General features: G+C 52.3%; 1 pseudogene; it reads right to left on the bottom strand.

The window, feature by feature from the left end:
• Positions 1–666: 666 nt before the first annotated feature.
• LOC134144849 (sperm acrosome membrane-associated protein 6-like) lies at positions 667–19,844 on the bottom strand (annotated as a pseudogene).
• Between the last annotated feature and the right edge of the window lie 1,018 nt (positions 19,845–20,862).

Genomic DNA, 20,862 nt, shown 5'->3' with positions numbered 1-20,862 from the left:
GGTCCGGAGCTATTGCCAGGTGGCCCTGGGGGAAAGAAAGAGGAGTCAAGAAAGAGGAGGAGGAGGAGGAGGAAGACCCCCATCTCACCATCCGTGGGAGGGAGGGGGAAGGATACGTTGGGTTCTCCTGGCAGCCAGAAGGAAACTAAGAGATTTGAAGGCAACTGGTTGGGTCCCCAAATGGGTTTGAGGGGCAACTGGAGGATCTATGGGCAACTGGGGAGTCCTGGAGAGTAGTATGGTGTCTGGGAGTTGTTGGGACAACTGAATAAACTGGGGGCAACTGGAAGGTCGCAAAGAGTGTCTAAGGGACAGTGAGGGGGTTCTGGGGGCACTAAGGAAAGGTGGTGGGTCCCAGAGAGCTATTGAGTGGTTCAAGGGGAAGAAGAAGTGATCTATGATGATTCTGAGTGCAAGTGAGGGAGTCTCAATATGAGCTTGGGGAGCATCGAGATCCCAGGGGTGTAGGGAGATCCCAAGTGTCTATGGCATCACTGGGCCCCTGGGTCCCCTTGGGGTTTTGTAGGGAATCCTGAAGGGCTGGAGGTCCAGACAGGTTAAGGAAATCCAGGTCCACCCCCTATGGTGGATCTGTGGAGGCCCTGAGATGCCTGGATCTCAGGGGCTCGGTGTTCCTGAGGATTTGGGTGTCCCAGGTTAGGGAGGCTAACACCAGTAGCAGAATGAACCCCATCGAGCCGAGTGCCAGCCCCAGCTCAGTAGCATTCTAGGGTGTGAGGGTGTCCTGCTGTCAGGCCAGCGCAGCACAGCCCTGAACTGTGCCTGGAGTCCCCATTCTGCCTCCACGGTGCCTCCTGACACTGCAAGGGCCCAGGTGCCTGGGCAGGGGGGGCATAGCCTGTCCCCCCCCAGGGTCCCGGGTGTCCTGGGGCTCCTGCTCCACTCCACAAACCTCACTATTTCCATAAGGACCCAGGTGTCCTGGTGCCCCTCTTCCACCCTGTATACCCCACAGGCACTGGGGAGTCTCCATTGCACCTCCTCACCATGGACTCAAGTGACCTGGCAACCTGCTCATACACTCCCACGTACGTTCCTGGATTTCCGCTCCAAGGGCTTCACTCCATACTCCACCTCCCTCCCCACACACACTGTCCCTAGCAGACCCAGGAGCTTGGGAGCATCATTGAGGAAGAAGTACTTGCAGGCCAGGGTCTTAGCGTGGGCTCCCAGGCTGCAGGTGATGGTTCCCAGAGGAGGGATAAGGGTGGGGGGTCCTTCCATGCCCTCCTGCAGCTCTTCAAATAGTGTCAGGTCCTGTGTGCGCAGCTGAGGCATGGGAGGACACATCAGCACAGCCTGGCCCAGGCATGTGATTGCATAGTCATGTCCTTTGCTCACATATGTACATGCACAAATGTGCCCAGCACACACTCCTTGTGCCCCCTGCACATAAATGTGCATGCACAGTCACGTCCTACATGTGTGCACACAAGTCAAATCTGTGCAAACACGAGTGACCTGCCTCCTGCTTGCATGCACCCTTCACGTGGGTGCGCACTTGCTAAAGGCCTGTGCGTGCTCACACTTGTGCTACTTATAGAGTAAGTTCTCATGTCAGCTACACAAACAAGTACACAAACATACGAAGGCCTTGCTGCACAGTCCTCTCATGCATACTCAGACACTCTTTGCATGTGCATATGCAACTCACATCCTTGGCGAACATCCAGGTGATGGGCAGCTCGGGGGAGGGGGGGTGGCAAAGGGCACAACACAGTGCAGCATGACAGCTTCACCCTCATGGGTCCACACATCTGTACTAGGGGCATAGGCAGATGAGTGCTCACACATGCTCGTGCACTCACAGGCGGTTGTGTATATGCACATGTGTATGCCCAGCTTTGAGATGGCACTTGTCCCAGCCTTGCCTGGATGCCTGAGTCACCTGTGGCCTCCTTACCTGGGCAGTCCAAGGGGAACTGACAGTCCACAAGACGGCATGTTGCACATTGGAAGGTGCGGGCAGCCAGCTGGTACCCTGAGAAGGAGAGGTTTGGCAGTCCTGGGAACACAAGGGGCATACTACAGGACAGGGGGACAGATGATGGAGGGATGGGTGCTCACCACAGGGTGGGACACAGGCTGGAGCTGGTGTGGGAGGAGAGAATCAACATTAGTTTGGGGGGGGGTCACTGAGGTTTCGCATTCCTGTGATGCACTGCCGGGGCCCAATCCTTGTCCATCCTGGGGATGGAGGGCATGGGGGTCTCTGGAGTGAGAAGCTCCAGGGTAAGGGTCCCAGGTGGGCATCCCCCACTGGTGCCGTACCTTCCTCCAACTGTCTCAGCTTCACCCAGATTCCATTAACAGCCTTCTGCAGCGATACCTTGAAGGGCTCTGAGAGGGTCCAAGGTACAAAAGTGAAACCAGGCTCCTTCACAAATTCTCACACATCTCTCTGATCCTACAGACCCCATACACAAATCACCTGGACCCTGTGTAGCCACTCTGGAGTGCCATCTGTCCCTAAATATCCCATTCAAAGCCACCAGACTCTATAAAACTCCACAGGCACAACCCTCCAGGAGCTTCCAAATGCTCCTTTTCAGCCCCCAAATCCCCAATGGACTCCCCAGACATCCATTCAAGGCCTCCATGTCCCATTCCCCATGTTTGTCCTATGACCTGTGTCCCATCCCTCACCCCGCCCATGCATGTCACCCATCATGTGCCATGTCCCCTGCTTGCCCATGCCCCCCTGAACTTCCAGCAAGTGTAGGGCATCAATTACAATTTCCTGAAGATCCTCACGATGCCCTGACCCTGGGACCAGCACAGGGGCACTTGGACTAGTATATTGTCAGGCTTAGCACATTTCAGTAAGGGCTGGGGGATGCTTGATGTCTCAGTGAGGGTTTAGAGGTTGTGGAGAGGGCCGGGGATCCCTGGGGGTCCCTGAGATCCCAGTCAGGATGTGTGTGGGTCCCTGGAGGCCTTCAGAGTCCCCAGGCAGGAGGGTTGGAGGGTCCTCAAAGTCTCAGTCAGATTTGGAGTCCCTGGGGATCCCTGGGCTCCAGGTCAGTGTTGGAGAAGAGGTCCTAGGCAAGATAAAAGGATCCCTGTTCAGGTCCCTGCAGGTGTAAGTTAGGACAAGGGGATCTGGGCATGGTAGTGGGTCCTTGGGGTCCTGGTCTGAGTGGGGTAGCTGAGATCCCCATTCTGGAGAGAGGTCCCTAAGTGCCCAGTTATAGGCAGTGTCAGGAGGTGCCTGGTCAGGGTGGGAGTCCCTGGTTGTGTAGGGTTCCTGATTGGGGTTGGGGTCCCTAGAGGGCTAGGGAGTGCTGTTCAGAGTAAGGGTCCCAATCAAGGTCATGGGTACTCAGTTGGGGTGGGGATCCTGTGCAGGATGGTAGTCCATGGGCATGGCAGGGCTCACCATCAGGATGGGGGTCCCTAGGTCTCACTACACACCCACTGTGACAGAAGCAAGCGGTGCAGCAGCCTGGACGAGGGCTTCAAGGCAGCGCTGGTGTTGGGGGACTCCAGGGAGGGCACCAGTTACATCATGGCAGAGCCGGGCCCACTGCAGGGGAGGACCAAAGCAGAGCAGGCAGGGGAGCACCCCAGGGATCCAGGGGACCAAGACTACCCACCGCCACCACCCAGGCCCCTCCACCCAGATTCCAGGTCCCTGGGGATCCAGAGGACCAGTGCCAGTATAAGAGGTACCCTTTGCCACCCCGTGGCTGCTTTCCACAGCAGCTGGACACTTCCATGACAGGGACCACTAGGGTTCCAAGACGGGGCTTGCTTGGATCCCTGAGAAACAATGGCATTCTGAGGCAGTGCTGAGATGCCTGGGTCCACTGTGGCAGGGGGATCAGGGGCACCTGGATACCTCAGTACTCTGGGGTGTGGGATGTGTAGGCTGGGCTCCAGACCTCAAGGTCCCCTCATTTGGTCTCCCCAGTCCTCTGCTTTCAGCCTTTGCCAATCACATTTAGTGTCTCCAAATCCCCTCTGTTTGAATCTCTCATCCCCTCCCTTGCATTCCCCACAGTTCTGTGCCTTCAGTACCTCCAATCCAGTCCCTTGCAGGGACTCCCATGCACCCCAGCGTTTTCCCTGCAGGATCAAGCTCTGGGTGCCATATAGGCCCCCAGGGTCATTCTACAGATAGGATGGGAATTCTGGGTGCTGTACAGGTACCTTAGGGTCACCATATGGACTAGCCAGGGGCCATTTGCTCAGAGGCCATAAAGACCGCCAGGGTCACAGTGGAAAGTGAGAGCATCTGCTTCATTGCAATTATCAGATCAAGGAACTTCTCAGAGAGAGTCAGAACTAACAGGAAAAGCACTAAACAAAACACAGAAAAAAACCTAATAGACAAGTGATAAGAGAGACAGTGAAAAGAACAGAAATCTCCAGTCACTAATTGATGGGCAAGTAAGAAACTACAAGCATGGCTTTGGATCTGCGGGACCAGATGTGCCTCAACTGCCCTTCATAATTGATAAGAACCGGGGAAACAAGACATGAGAATTTTGGATATCCAAGGGATGCCTTTAGGACTATGCAAAGTTTATCAAGAAATGTTTAAGGAAGGAGGCCAGAGAAGAACAAAGAGAGGAATAGAAAGGACACAGTATAAAAATGGCTGGTCACATCTAAGTGGCTGCCAGGGAGTGCACCTGTATAACTGAACCCTGTGCCAGGTCACCACTGTCTATCTTATCTTCCTATTTAACCCTTTTCCAGCTGTCTTTTTATGTAGTCTCACTCCCAACTTCTTGTGTAAGTGCAGTAAGGTCAAGGTGCCAGCAACTGAGGAGATAAGAATGAGGTGAATTTGGACCAGCAACTCAAGGGAGACCTTTGGCAATGGTGGCCCCCATGTCTGCGGTACCAGTAACTGGGGGGAATGAGGATCTCAGCATCAGTCACTGACGTGGGATCAGGGGTCATAGGGCCTGTGGGCCCTACATGCCAGCTAATGGCAGGGCTGGGGTGAGAGGAGCAAGGGCCTCAGCATCAGCAGTTGGAGCTGGGTTATAGAGCCTGTGTGCCTGGGCAACAGCTGCTTGTGGAACCACAGTGTTGGCATTTTTCTCTAAGCTAGTGTGCATTGGTATGCATATGTGTAATTTTCTCAAAAACTTCAAGCTAGACTAGCTAGCAAGTAAGAAGCTCATATAGCAGGCAAGAGAGCTCAGGATCCAGGCAGGGTTTTCAGATGGATGGAGTAGCCATGCTGATACTCAAGAGATCCCCAAATGTGCGTGTACTTCTGAACCAGACAGTGAGGGCATGTGTGCTTTCACGAGTGAACTTCAGTCTTTATTAACTGAAGAGGAGGAAGGGGACTGACTATTTGTGTTTTAGGTGGGTTTTGTTAAAGATAGTGTCTTACCTGCAGCAGTCTGTGTCACTGTTCATGTTAGTGTCCTCTGTGTGCATGTATGTGTGTTTTTATCTCTGGGATAAATGCTCAGTCTCACTATTGGCTACACCTGCAAGCAGGAGAGCAGGAGTGGGCTCCTGTGGCATCCACCATCCTGGGATGGAAAGAACTCTGGGTCATCAAGCTCACTGGGCTGGGTTCCAACATCAGGGCAGGGGGAAACCCTGCATCACTGAGCCTACCAGATGCGAAGACCCTCATAGCATCCCTTAACAGCGTGGGTCCTTGTGCAAATCACTTCTCCCTCTGCAGCTGATAGGCCAGAATGAGTTTATGGCTTCAGTGTTTGTTGTGAGGCAAACAACAAGCACAGGGCCAGCAAAGTGGCTGTGAGGTCACTTCTATTTGAGCAGATGACAAGCTAGCCACAGGGATATGGCTTGATATTAATTGTGAGAACACTCCTATCTCTGAAGCTGATAGGCCAGAAGAAGGCTTATGACTTCAATGTTGACTGTGCAGTTGCTCCTGTCTCAGCACTAGATAGGCCAACATGAGACACAAGGCTTTGATCCTGACTGATAGATCACTTCTGCCAGAGAACCGAGGCAGCAGGCAGATGGCTATGGTTTGTGCTTCTGTAATCATGTCTCCCTGAAGACATGAAAGGATAGCAGTAGGCACACAGCTGCTACAAGGTTACAGCTGTCCAGGTACATGATAGGACAGTAGAGGGTACATTGGCAAAGTTCTCTTGGGCCCCTGCACTGGACCTGGCATGTTTTTCCCACCCCAACATATAATCTACACCTGTATTTCCTCTCTCTTCAGAAACTGACACGTGCCTACCAGCAGATTTGCAGCCCAAAAGTGATTCAGGTGGAACAGTCTACTCACCAGTAAGTGCTTGAAAACAAGTTTTGTTGGGTCCCTACACAGACCCTGACATGCTTACTGCAGCTTCACAGCTGCATCTGTGCTTCCTCTCTCTTCCCAGGCTGACATTTTACCTTCTGCCAGATTAAAAGCACAAATGTACTTCTGGCAACAACACTCAACCAACAATGTAGGCTTGCAGAAAAGTTATCTTGGACCTCCACACTGAAAAGCAAAGTTGACTTAGGTCTTTGCCCTGGCATACCTAGTCCAGCCCTACTAATGGAACACTGTACTTCTCTCATCCCAAATGGACATCATGCCTGCTGGCAGGTTAGCAACACAAATGCAATACTGGCACTCACCAACAAACCTCTTGCAGTCAGGTTCATGGCAGCCTCTACCCTGGCCTTGCTGTACTAGCCCAGTCCCTCAGCAACTGCTCCTCTTTGCTTTCTATCACTCCTCAAATTGACTTTGTGCATAGGTCAAGATTCATCTCACTCAGGAATACTCACCCACTGACAAAGGTGTTGGAGCCAAATTCCCTTCCATCCCTACCATGGCAATGGCATGCCCATTCTGGACCTACTGCACCACTGCACTTCTGCTCTCTTCACACACTGACTCCTTGCCTCGTAGTAGTGAGGAAGCCCAAATTCATTGCTGGAAAATTGGCTCACAGCCAACAAGTGCTCTCTGGCAAGTTCTTCAGGGTGCCCAACCTGGCTGTGGCACACCTACTCCAGTCCCAGAATAGCTCCACTTCATCCTTTCGTCTCTCTTCCCAAAACAAACACTTGGCCTACAGGGAGATTCTCAGCCCAAACGTGACACTGGTGTATATACTTGACTATCTACAAAGGAGGCCTTGCAGCCAAGTTTTCTTGTGTTCCTACCCTGGCCATGGCAGGACTATTCCAACCCCAAAGCAACAGAACCTCAGGGCTTCCTCTCTCTTCCTAGACTGGCACAAAGCCTTTTAGCAATTTGCCAGCCCAAATGCGATTCTGCCCCCAAACCTTACCCACCAACAAAAACTCACAGGCAAGTTCTGTTGGTGCTCTATGCAGGCCCAGATGTGCCTATTCTAGGCCTACAACAACTCAATCCTGTGCTTTCTCTGGCTTGCCAAGTTGAAACCTTGCCTTCTGGAAACCCGGTAAAAAAAGTAGGCTTCTGGCAGAAACACTCACCAACTGCAGACACTCACAGACAAGTTCCCTTGAGGCTCTACCCTGGCCTTGGCATAATGACTGCTGACCAACAACTACACCTCTGTCCTTCCTTCCTCTTCCCAAACTTATGACTTATAACATCAGTGTATACTTATACACTGATGGTGTAACCCTGGACCCCTGTAATGCAGTGCTACTTACAGGCCTCCAGCTAGACTTTGTGGCACTGACCACAACCCTCTGAGCTCTGCCATTTGTCCAGTTTTCATTTCACCTCACTATCTGCTCATCTAGCCCATACATCATCAGATTGCCTGTGAGGATGTTATGAGAGACTCTGTCAAAAGCCTTACTGAAGTCAAAGGAGGTAACATCCACTGCTCTCTCCTCATCTACCCAGACAGTCATTTGCTCAGGGAAGGTTGTCAGTTGTTTAAGTGTGATTTCCCTTTGGTCAATCCACTCCTGATCACCTTCTTGTCGCTCAAGTGCCTGGAAATAGTACCCAGGATTAGCTGCTCCATCACTTTCCCAAGAATTGAGGTTAGAGTGATTGGCACCCTCAGCAGCTTGTCACACAGAGGATTCCAGCCAGCCAGCTGAAGAGAAAATATCGATCAACTAATCTACTGCTGAGGAACAGGTCTCACCTCACATCACTTTCCAGTGAGATGAACCAGCTGCAGCAGAAGTCGAGGCTCTCAACATGAAGTTCCAAGCAGGCAGGACATTTAGTCATCAGGTACAAGGAGAAGAACAGCACATCCAAAGTAAGAGCTGCTGACATGTCGCGTCCCCTGGCCATGCTTTAGGCTAGCTTAAACAAGTCTGGCTTTAAAGCATGTTTCAAATGCTGAATTTTCTGTTTTCACGGGGTAAGATTCAATAGAGGTTAGCAGCAAAGTGAAATACTGTGAAATTTGATGGCCTTGGACACAATCCATGCAAGCTGGTATCCTTCACATTTGAGAACTAATGCCATTCCACACTCTGTGCTAGAAAGTTGTTAGAAAGACACTGAGTACATCATCATCATCTCTGTAAATGCTTTGGCCTTCTTCAGATCAAACCAAATATTGTCTTATTTTGCCTGTTTTGAAAGGGAATGACTGCTGCACTGATAATTCAAATCCAGTTTCTCTCCTCTCACATTAGGCTGTTGTTCCCAGAGTTATTCAAGTTTTTAGATAATATGTGTCCCTGGAAATGCTGGCAGGGGCATAGTCCACTTCTTCCACTTTGCCTTCACAGTACTGGTAGAGTACTGCCATGCACTGAGTCCTGCCTTAGTTTTCTTTCTAATGCTCCAGTACTGTTGATTCTCTCTGGGGAAAAGGTATCAGGTGTGCCAGGCAAAATGCACTGCATAACCACATGTACCTGGTTATACTCAAGCCAGCTCTCCAAAGGGACCACCACAGCTTGAAAGAGTGCCTCTGACAAGATTGTTTCCTTGTTAACTGCTATATCTTGCATCTTTGATTAAACATCAATTCATGAGACAGGAGACCCCATATGAAATAAGGTATGGAAATAAAGGAGAATAACAGACAAAAAGACAAAGCGTTCAGTAGGCATTCCAATTTATTTCACTGCTCTTTCTATTTTCCTGTACCTGACAATTTTTTCATGTCTCATACATTTCATTTCCTAGTAAGAGTAGAGAAAGTTATTCTAGTCTTCCTGGCCAGAGCAAGTTTGTTATAAACAGGGTAAGTCTATTAACTGACATGTTAAGATGTAATGAAAGCTTTTAAGCTAGAGTTGACAAACTAGAGTTCATCAATTACAATGTTCCCTTGGCACTAGCTTGACATAGTCATGTGTTTCAGTTGCTTCTGGGGGTGTCCCTGGCAGGGGGATGTGCCCATCGTTTGGACTTTCTGACTGCCTGCTGCTGCCCAGGACTTTGTTGGGGTGGGGAGAGTGGAGGGCAAGGCTGCGCCTGATGCACAAAGACAGCTCTGTTTATTTTTGACTTGTTTTGATATCAGGAGTCAAACTGCAATCACAAGATTACAAGCTCCTCAAGGAATAAATAAAGGTGAAACTAAGCTCCTCCTTCTTCAAATGGTTCTCTGGAAACCAAAATGACTTATTATTTGCAGCTGCAGCTGGAATCTAAAACGGTAGCCCAAGATGGTTACTGGAGAGGTATGTGAGAATCGAAATAGCAGTTTTTCTCAGCAAGAAGCACCTAGGAAAAGACAATGTTCATTTAAATGGAAAAATAGCAGGAATAGTAACTGCAGGCAGTTTTCCTCTACCACTCCTAGGGCTTAACATGGATGCATGCCTCCATACCCAGGAAAGGGTAGGCATGGAGCTCTACACATGGGATCTGTGCCCACCAGCACCATCAGCCCCAAAGCCCAATCACTGCTCAGTCCAGGGAATCACTTCCTAGACTGATAGAGTTGCTACTGATGGGTCCACAGTGAACCTGCAGCTCCACAAGTCACACCATCTGGCCAGATCTAGTGCTTGGGCCAGCAAAAAAAGATCTACCAGCAGCACTACAAGGAATAGGGCAGTCAGCAAGCAACCTCCTCCCTGAGGGGTTGCAGTGTGCGTAAAGATGCCTGCTCTCACCAGGTGGTGTTTGCCTCCAGGTAGCAGAGCACCTCATACCTGTTGCAGCCCCAGCTTGGGCGGCCTCCAAGGCCCAGGATACCAACAGGCAACAAGGTCACGAGGAGAGCATGCATTAGGGAGAGACGCCGGCTGAGCATGGTCCCAAGAAAGACATGGAGCTGCTGGAGAGAGTCCAGCGTAGGGCTACGAGGATGATCAGAGGGCTGGAGCATCTGCCCTGTGAGGAACGGCTACAAGAGCTGGGCCTCTTTAGCCTGGGGAAGAGAAGACTGGGGGGGGGGGGGGATCTTATCAATGTCTACAAGTACCTGAAGGGAGGGTGTCAAGGGGATGGGGACAAACTCTTTTCAGTTGTCCTATGCATGGGGCAATGGGCAAAAACTGAACCACAGGAAGTTCCGCCTTAATGTGAGGGGGAATTTCTTCACTGTGAGAATGACAGAGCACTGGATCGGGTTGCCCGGAGAGGTTGTGGAGTCTCCTTCTCTGGAGATAGTCAAATCCTGCCTGGATGCATTGCTGTCTAATATGCTCTAGGTGACCCTGCTTGAGCAGTGGGGTTGGACTAGATGACCTCCAGAGATCCCTTCCAACCTTACCGATTCTGTGATTCCGTGAAACCCAGGATGATGGGCATCACAATTCCCCAGGCATCCCACCAAGGGCGTACTGTCCCTGGGTGGACTTGAAACACCAACTTTTCAGTTAGTAGATGAATGCGCTGTCCTCCTGCACCGCAGGGACACCCCCTCCCCCTCCCCAGGGCTGTCCTGAGGCAACTCTGGCATCATGACAGTCCCTGGTGACGTGGGAATCAGAATGTCTCTTAGCCAAGCCACGTCAGCAGCCCTAGGGAAGGGGATGCTGCCCTTTGCCCACTGCTAGGTGATGTTGGGTGGAGTGGTGTAGGGGGAGGCCTGATGCCTGGGTGAGGGTCTGTGGGCAAATCCTTGCCCAGGATCAGCTCTGCCTGCTCCCGTGGCCCCTCTGACTGCACACCCCAGCAGGGCAGTCAGGTGCCTCATTCTGAGGAGAGCATTTCTTTCACCTTGCTCGGTCCTCCTGCTGCTGCTGGGACAGATGTGACACACACAGGAGTGCTGCACGAGCTGTCAGAGGTGGCCCTGGGAAGGTGTTTGCTCCTGTCCATCGACCCTCCCTGGGAGGGCTGCAGCATAAGGGAGCAGTGCCTGCGGTGACAGTCTCCTGCTGCTCCCATCAACGGCAGAGATGTTGAAGGGGCAGCTCCATGGTGCAGCCCTGGTCCAGGATCAGTCCCAGGTGAGAGACAATCCCAACTTCCCCTATCCCCCTCCTGTGGTCCAGCAGGAGGGTTTGAATACTGCTTTCTTATGAGGATCTAATGGTACCCAGAATAGGGCTGTGCTTGTCAAAGGCACATCATGGAATAAGAGTGTGTCCCACCCCTCAGCAGATTGTAAGGAGATGTACCTCAGTGGAAGAGCACCTACTTTGAATGAAGGAGTTACTGGGTTCAATAACTGGCATCTCCAGGCACACTTTTATCCTGAATCTCCATCCACCCACCATTGGAGCGAGGGCTGGGAAGTGGACACATTGCTTGGTAGGCTTGTCCTCTGATGGAATGGATGGAACAGTGGCTATTGGAGCTCTCCATGTGGGAAGAGCCCAGCTGCGCCCAGACAACACATCAGAAAACCTGTCCAGTCAAAATGACATAACTATGCAAAGTCTGAGGGAGTTAACTGACACTATTGGGACATGGGTTTTTATGTTGCTACTATTGCAGCAATCTGACCAGAAAGAGAAACAGGCAGAAGAGAAACAGGCAGAAGCTGAGAGGCCCTCAAGTGCATTCAAATGCCCTCTCAGCAGAGACCACAAGTTTGTGAGACAGCAGGGGTGGTGTGTATAAAGGTGATGGGACTGGATGCGGACTGGGAGGTTATTTTAGCTGTAGTGGCAGGATTGCTCTGGGCATGCAGTCAGGTGCTGTGAGGGCATCAGGTATGTCAGATGTACCTGATCACAGGAGCTGATAGCTCAGAAGAGGGAACAGGGGAGACAGGTGGAGGTGACTGCTGGGACATTGCTGGTGAATCACTCCTATCCCAGCAGTACCCACCAGCAGCAGACAAATAGGCACAGGGGTCACTGTGGGTGGCAGAAGCTGATTCAGCAGCTGGGGAGGTGAGAGAGGGAGCAGACAAAAGAGGTATGTTAAAAGAGGTGTGTTAATTGTGAGGTCACTTCTATTACACTTACTCAATTGGCTGGCAGTGGGCAGGCAGGCATCTGAGGCCACCAATGGCATCACAAAGGCTGCCCATCAACAAGGAGAGCTTGGTAGAAGGTGAGAAGGAGGGACAGGTGAAGATGACATTGGTGGGTTTGATTGTGAGATCTCTCCTTTCACAGTAGGCAATGGTTTTCCAGGCCCTGCTGTCACCTCCTGGCTCACTTCTGTGGAGCCACAGTCCAGCTAACCCTGTCACTGTAGCTCTGTGGTGGTCTCTGTGCTTTGGGACCAGAGTAATTTGGCAGAACCTCTGGGAAAAGAATAAACAAGGGCACTCCTGTGGTAAGGAGACTGGCCCTCCCTCCTCAGAGGCACATTGTAGGACCCTACAGAGACTCGTTTTGGCTGAAAACTGTGGTTTGCAGGATGGAAGTGTCTCTGCCAGCAGGAATATACTCCAGCTGGGCTGTTCACTATTCCCGTGCTCCATGGACCACATGCACTTGCAGGTGTCCTGAGATGTGCCCCTTTCCCACTGCTATTTTTTTGGTGCTTTGCTCTCCCTGATCAGCCTCAGGGCACTCCGACACTTGGGGAGTGAAGCATCAGCTCTGGATCAAATCTCCAAAGGATTTTTATAAGAACCAATAGATACCAATAGATGTCGGAAGAGTAGAGGAATAAAAAACAAAGGAAAAGTCAAGCTATTCCTGCTACTGATGGAGGAAGGGAGGCTGGTCTCTAGCACTCATAGCTTTCTCAGCTGCACAGACCTCTCTTCCATTTTTTTCCATCCCAGGTGCGCCCTCCTGGCCATGGCCTTAGGGACCATTTGGCGCCAGGGTCCACTCTCATAGCCTTAGAGTCTTTATGAGGATGTGCCAGAGACTCTTCTGCAGCACCATCTTACCTTGTGTCTGCAGGGGGCAGAGATAGAGTGGCTCCCTCAGCTATGGGGGCCCTGTCCCTTCCCTAGCAATGCAGATCTCTTCCTGGAAGCAGTAAGTGTGCATTACAGTTTATCCCATGTGCACGTCCCTCCTAGGCTGCAAACTCCCTTCCTCCCCCTCCTCTCACTGCCTCGAGACCTTCAGCCCATTGTCCCACTCCAATTTCCCCACCAGGAAAACCCCTGGGGCAGGTTCCCTCTGTGTCCCAGGAGGTCAAGCTCTCAGTACACAGTGACTCTCTGGGCACTGGGGATGGTACCCCAGGAGCTGGCATTCCCCCCTCCCCACCTCTGTGGGCCTTCCTGGGTCTGTCTCCCTCCTCTACTTTCCTGGATGCTTCCCTGCCTGGTTTAGGCAAGAAGCAAAATGCCGCTTATCTCACAGCAACAAGAGACTTGGAGAACAGGCATATTTTTCTGCTGGAATAAAACCTCTAGGCAGCTTTCCTCTGTATACAGTAGGGTAAACCCCTCTTTTTTCCCAAAAAAGGCACAAGGCATTGACAGCAAAACTGCCATCTCCTGCCTTGAGCAGAGGCTGTAGGGCAAGCACAATTTTCTGTTTTCAGCAGCACCTTTTGCAGAGGGGATCTTTTTCCAGGCAAGCTTGGGTGGGGGAGTGCAATGACCAGGACCACACATTGCCTTGAGGCCTGGCCCACCCCAGAGCTCGTATTTAGCTGTGCACCTGCTTCTTTGAGTTGAGCAGTCTCTTTCGGGGGGAAGAGCATGCTCTAGCTGCTGCCTTGTAGTCCACACAACCTGGTGCAGACAGAGCTGTGCCATCAGCACCCACCAAAACACACAGTGCTCATATCACTGTAGGCACGGAGAGCCTTGTTCAGTCCTCCTTGCCCCTGGGCACATCTGACAGGCATGAGTGCAAACACCTCCCACCTCCACATGCACACCACTCTCACAGCTTCCCTAAATATCAGCCTAGGACTGATGTTCATCCAATATCCATGCCCACACTCAGGCTACCTCCACTCTTCCAGGTGCTGTACCTGGGCCAGAGAGTCCTACCCAGGCAGTTCTTGTGTGGCTCCACTCAGGCTCAAGCTCTGAGGTGCAATATCTGGGGAGAGTGGGCAACAGGGACCTTTCTGCGCATGGCTTCCCTCTTCACTTCTGGAGCGGCCTCCTCCAAAGGCGCAGGGACAGCAGCGCTCATGGCATTCCCTTTAATCTCCCAGCACCCCTGGAACCACACTGGAGTGGTGGCTGTATGTGCAGATGGAGAAAACCCTCCCTTCCTCTTCCCCGTCTTCCTCCTTCTCTTTATTTGGTGTCTGGAGCCTGCCCCTCTTCGGGTGCCAGTGACACAGGTGCCTCAGGTACTTCATTGTCCAGGCAGTGTTTGCCTCCAGCTGGAAGAGCACATCATAGCTGTTGCAGGGGCACCTGCCCTGGCAGATAGTCCCCACAGGTGCTGAGGGAGCCTGGACCATCTCCTGGAATGACAGGGCAGGGGCATGATGAAAAAGGTAGGGGCCTTGGGGCATCAGACCTGTCCAGCAGGGTTTGGCCTTGTCTCCAGAAACTCAAGCATCCCAGCACTTCTCCAGGTGGCAGGTTGTACCAAGAAGACCTCAGGCAGCACTTGTATGTTTCCCTCTCAACAATCTGAACCCCTATGGGGCAGCATGTCCCCACTTCTTCCTCTGAGGTTGAGATCACCCTCTGCCTCCTGCAGGCAGGAAGAGGCTAGGGGAAGAGGCCACAGACTTTGACTGCTCTACCAAGGCTTTCTGGTCCTTCTGGGCTTTCTCTCTTGTTCCAAGCAAACTTGGCCCACAGCCTGTATTGTCCCCTGCTCCCAGCACCCTGTCACCATCCCATCTGCCTCCCCTCTAGCACTCACTTGTCTCCAGTGACTTCTGACTTTGTACCAAAGCGAGCCCACAAGCAAAAGCCCGCCAAGCAGTCCCAGGGCTTGGCTGCACAGAGAGAGCACCTGAAGCACCACGGAGCTTATATCCAGCTGGGAACAGGAGGGCCAGAGTTGGTCCAGGGGGTAAGGAAGGCAGCAGTGCTGACACTCTGGGCTGCTGCCCAATTGCTCCAGCTCCCTGGGGAGAATGTCCCACCCGATCTGGGCCCAGCTGGGGCGGCCTCCAAGGCCCAGGATGCCAACAGGCAACAAGGTCACAAGGAGAGCATGCATTAGGGAGAGACGCTGGCTGAGCATGGTCCCAGTCCCTCCCAAGGACAAATCTCTGCAAGTGCTGGCTGTCACCCTCCACTGAGATTGGCCAGCTGACTGCCAGGATTGAGGGGTGGCATTGAGCATCTGCTCAGTGGGCAGTGGATGATGTTATCAGCTTCAAGTCACTGTCATCAAAGGCTTTGTGATGTCACCAGGCCTTTCCCCAGGCACCCGCAGGCAAGCAAGCCAAAGCCAGCACGAGGGAGGGCCAGAGGAGCTAGATTTTGACCCTGGCCACTCTCACTGCTGTCCTCATGGTGGGTCTATCTCCCCACCAGCAGAGCAGGCCTGAGCCCCAAGTGCATTGGGCCCTGCTCCAAATCTTCAGTGAGCAGGAGCTTGGCCAGCGTGGGGCATTGCCCAGCAGCTCGCAGTGCCCTGTCAGTGGGCTGTGGGGCATCTGCAGCATTCCTGGCAGCATGGCGGAGCAGTTTGATGCTATGCAGGGAGGACTGGGAGCTGGGCCCAGCCAAAGGCAAAGGTGACCCCAAACAGCTACTGGAGGGGCAGGCAAGAAGCAAAATGCAGCTTATCTCACAGCAACAAGAGCCTTGGAGAACAACAGGCATATTTTTCTGCTGGAATAAAACCTCTAGGCAGCTTTCCTCTATATACAGTAGGGTAAACCCCTCTGTTTTCCCAAAAGGCACAAGGCATTGACAGCAAAACTGCCATCTCCTGCCTTGAGCAGAGGCTGTAGGGCAAGCACAATTGTCTGCTCCCATTTGACCCTATCATTTCCTTTTGCCTTCTGGCTGCTGCCAAGCAAGTCACTTTCAAGAGGTGCTGTGTCCTGTCTCTTAGCAGTAAGAGAGCCTGTTCCCTTCCCACATTTTTTTTAGGTTAGACTTTGAAAGGTAGGCACCAGCGAGAACTGTATCAGTATCACTCCAATTCTTCTCTCATCTACCTATGACGGGATTTTCTCTTTGAGCAAAAGTGTAGCTGAATCATTGCTACAAAGCATTCTCTTTTGCTAAGTAGGAAGTTTTGCAAAAACATCTCCAGTGGGACGGACAAGAGGGGATGCCTCCCGCTGGAGTTCAGTTTTAACTGTGCTGCAGCTTATTTGGATCTGGTACCCTTTCCCATGGGAAGACCATGCTCCAGCTGCTGCCTCTGCAGTGCAGCATCGTATGCCCAGTGTATCATTCCCCAAAAGCCCCCCAGTAACCACCTTGGTCATAGAACCTTACAGATGCTCCCAGGATTACCATGCCTCTGGCAGACAGCAATGGATCTCTGTGGAACCCTCCTGTGTGGACATATGAAGCACATCGGAACTCTCCCCCCCAACCAGGAACTGAATCCTCCAGGCCCCAAAGCCACCTTGGGGTTTTCCTTTGGTCTCTCACTCTTTTGGGACACTTATTTGACATCTCCCACATCCCCCTTCTTTCCCTGTATCTGGGGAGCTGTGTCCTTGCCAGGTCCTTCTGATGCTTCATTGCAACCATACAGCATTACCTTTGCTGAGAGAGCAGGACTGGAGCAAGACGATATGGGTGTTGCTAGTTCCCCTGATGAGGCTACTGCCCTTCAAATCTCAATCTAAAAAAGCACTGATCAGAAGCTAGTTCTGTGCTGTGAAGGGGCAAGGGCCTCTAGCAGGCTCCAAGCTTGCCCTGAGGAGCTGTGTCTCAAGACACTGCCACGTCTCTGAGCACACGAGGAGTCTCCGCAACCAGTTCCAGTGCAGAGTCTGGCACTGCTGACCATGCAGCTGGGCAAGAGGGATCTCTGCTGCTGCACATGTGCTCCTGCAACCCTATGGAAGTAGGCAAGACACCGGTTCCCCTATGGCCCTGCCAGTACACATCTTGGCCCCTTGTTCTTGCACATTCTACCTTTGTCCACTCTGTGGGAGGGCTCTTCTCATTGCCAGCGGCTCCTCTCTCATAGAATCACAGAATTTCAGAATGGCTGAGGTTGGAAAGGACCACTGGAGATCATCTAGTCCAACCCCATTGCTCAAACAGGGTCACCTAGAGCATGTTAGACAGGATCGCATCCAGGTGGGTTCTGAATATCTCCAGAGAAGGAGACTCCACAACCTCTCCTTTCAGATGTCTTCATCCTGCCCAGAGGCAACCCAACAGATGGCTATGATGATACAAGGGAAGTCTCTGACCTCAAAGATGATCTTGTTCCTGGGCAGCAAGACAGGGAAGCATCCAGGAAAGTAGAGGAGGGAGACAGACCCAGGAAGGCCCACAGAGGTGGGGAGGGGGGAATGCCAGCTCCTGGGGTACCATCCCCAGTGCCCAGAGAGTCACTGTGTACTGAGAGCTTGACCTCCTGGGACACAGAGGGAACCTGCCCCAGGGGTTTTCCTTGTGGGGAAATTGGAGTGGGATAATGGGCTGAAGGTCTCGAGGCAGTAAGAGGAGGGGGAGGAAGGGAGTTTGCAGCCTAGGAGGGACGTGCACATGGGATAAACTGTAATGCACACTTACTGCTTCCAGGAAGAGATCTGCATTGCTAGGGAAGGGACAGGGCCCCCATAGCTGAGGGAGCCACTCTATCTCTGCCCCCTGCAGACACAAGGTAAGATGGTGCTGCAGAAGAGTCTCTGGCACATCCTCATAAAGACTCTAAGGCTATGAGAGTGGACCCTGGCGCCAAATGGTCCCTAAGGCCATGGCCAGGAGGGCGCACCTGGGATGGAAAAAAATGGAAGAGAGGTCTGTGCAGCTGAGAAAGCTATGAGTGCTAGAGACCAGCCTCCCTTCCTCCATCAGTAGCAGGAATAGCTTGACTTTTCCTTTGTTTTTTATTCCTCTACTCTTCCGACATCTATTGGTATCTATTGGTTCTTATAAAAATCCTTTGGAGATTTGATCCAGAGCTGATGCTTCACTCCCCAAGTGTCGGAGTGCCCTGAGGCTGATCAGGGAGAGCAAAGCACCAAAAAAATAGCAGTGGGAAAGGGGCACATCTCAGGACACCTGCAAGTGCATGTGGTCCATGGAGCACGGGAATAGTGAACAGCCCAGCTGGAGTATATTCCTGCTGGCAGAGACACTTCCATCCTGCAAACCACAGTTTTCAGCCAAAACGAGTCTCTGTAGGGTCCTACAATGTGCCTCTGAGGAGGGAGGGCCAGTCTCCTTACCACAGGAGTGCCCTTGTTTATTCTTTTCCCAGAGGTTCTGCCAAATTACTCTGGTCCCAAAGCACAGAGACCACCACAGAGCTACAGTGACAGGGTTAGCTGGACTGTGGCTCCACAGAAGTGAGCCAGGAGGTGACAGCAGGGCCTGGAAAACCATTGCCTACTGTGAAAGGAGAGATCTCACAATCAAACCCACCAATGTCATCTTCACCTGTCCCTCCTTCTCACCTTCTACCAAGCTCTCCTTGTTGATGGGCAGCCTTTGTGATGCCATTGGTGGCCTCAGATGCCTGCCTGCCCACTGCCAGCCAATTGAGTAAGTGTAATAGAAGTGACCTCACAATTAACACACCTCTTTTAACATACCTCTTTTGTCTGCTCCCTCTCTCACCTCCCCAGCTGCTGAATCAGCTTCTGCCACCCACAGTGACCCCTGTGCCTATTTGTCTGCTGCTGGTGGGTACTGCTGGGATAGGAGTGATTCACCAGCAATGTCCCAGCAGTCACCTCCACCTGTCTCCCCTGTTCCCTCTTCTGAGCTATCAGCTCCTGTGATCAGGTACATCTGACATACCTGATGCCCTCACAGCACCTGACTGCATGCCCAGAGCAATCCTGCCACTACAGCTAAAATAACCTCCCAGTCCGCATCCAGTCCCATCACCTTTATACACACCACCCCTGCTGTCTCACAAACTTGTGGTCTCTGCTGAGAGGGCATTTGAATGCACTTGAGGGCCTCTCAGCTTCTGCCTGTTTCTCTTCTGCCTGTTTCTCTTTCTGGTCAGATTGCTGCAATAGTAGCAACATAAAAACCCATGTCCCAATAGTGTCAGTTAACTCCCTCAGACTTTGCATAGTTATGTCATTTTGACTGGACAGGTTTTCTGATGTGTTGTCTGGGCGCAGCTGGGCTCTTCCCACATGGAGAGCTCCAATAGCCACTGTTCCATCCATTCCATCAGAGGACAAGCCTACCAAGCAATGTGTCCACTTCCCAGCCCTCGCTCCAATGGTGGGTGGATGGAGATTCAGGATAAAAGTGTGCCTGGAGATGCCAGTTATTGAACCCAGTAACTCCTTCATTCAAAGTAGGTGCTCTTCCACTGAGGTACATCTCCTTACAATCTGCTGAGGGGTGGGACACACTCTTATTCCATGATGTGCCTTTGACAAGCACAGCCCTATTCTGGGTACCATTAGATCCTCATAAGAAAGCAGTATTCAAACCCTCCTGCTGGACCACAGGAGGGGGATAGGGGAAGTTGGGATTGTCTCTCACCTGGGACTGATCCTGGACCAGGGCTGCACCATGGAGCTGCCCCTTCAACATCTCTGCCGTTGATGGGAGCAGCAGGAGACTGTCACCGCAGGCACTGCTCCCTTATGCTGCAGCCCTCCCAGGGAGGGTCGATGGACAGGAGCAAACACCTTCCCAGGGCCACCTCTGACAGCTCGTGCAGCACTCCTGTGTGTGTCACATCTGTCCCAGCAGCAGCAGGAGGACCGAGCAAGGTGAAAGAAATGCTCTCCTCAGAATGAGGCACCTGACTGCCCTGCTGGGGTGTGCAGTCAGAGGGGCCACGGGAGCAGGCAGAGCTGATCCTGGGCAAGGATTTGCCCACAGACCCTCACCCAGGCATCAGGCCTCCCCCTACACCACTCCACCCAACATCACCTAGCAGTGGGCAAAGGGCAGCATCCCCTTCCCTAGGGCTGCTGACGTGGCTTGGCTAAGAGACATTCTGATTCCCACGTCACCAGGGACTGTCATGATGCCAGAGTTGCCTCAGGACAGCCCTGGGGAGGGGGAGGGGGTGTCCCTGCGGTGCAGGAGGACAGCGCATTCATCTACTAACTGAAAAGTTGGTGTTTCAAGTCCACCCAGGGACAGTACGCCCTTGGTGGGATGCCTGGGGAATTGTGATGCCCATCATCCTGGGTTTCACGGAATCACAGAATCGGTAAGGTTGGAAGGGATCTCTGGAGGTCATCTAGTCCAACCCCACTGCTCAAGCAGGGTCACCTAGAGCATATTAGACAGCAATGCATCCAGGCAGGATTTGACTATCTCCAGAGAAGGAGACTCCACAACCTCTCCGGGCAACCCGATCCAGTGCTCTGTCATTCTCACAGTGAAGAAATTCCCCCTCACATTAAGGCGGAACTTCCTGTGGTTCAGTTTTTGCCCATTGCCCCATGCATAGGACAACTGAAAAGAGTTTGTCCCCATCCCCTTGACACCCTCCCTTCAGGTACTTGTAGACATTGATAAGATCCCCCCCCCCCCCCCCCAGTCTTCTCTTCCCCAGGCTAAAGAGGCCCAGCTCTTGTAGCCGTTCCTCACAGGG

This window comes from Rhea pennata, chromosome 10 (genome assembly GCF_028389875.1).
Source record: "Rhea pennata isolate bPtePen1 chromosome 10, bPtePen1.pri, whole genome shotgun sequence".
NCBI lineage: Eukaryota > Metazoa > Chordata > Aves > Rheiformes > Rheidae > Rhea > Rhea pennata.
Note: the sequence above shows the minus strand (reverse complement) of the source record. Positions and strands in the feature narration are given on the sequence as shown.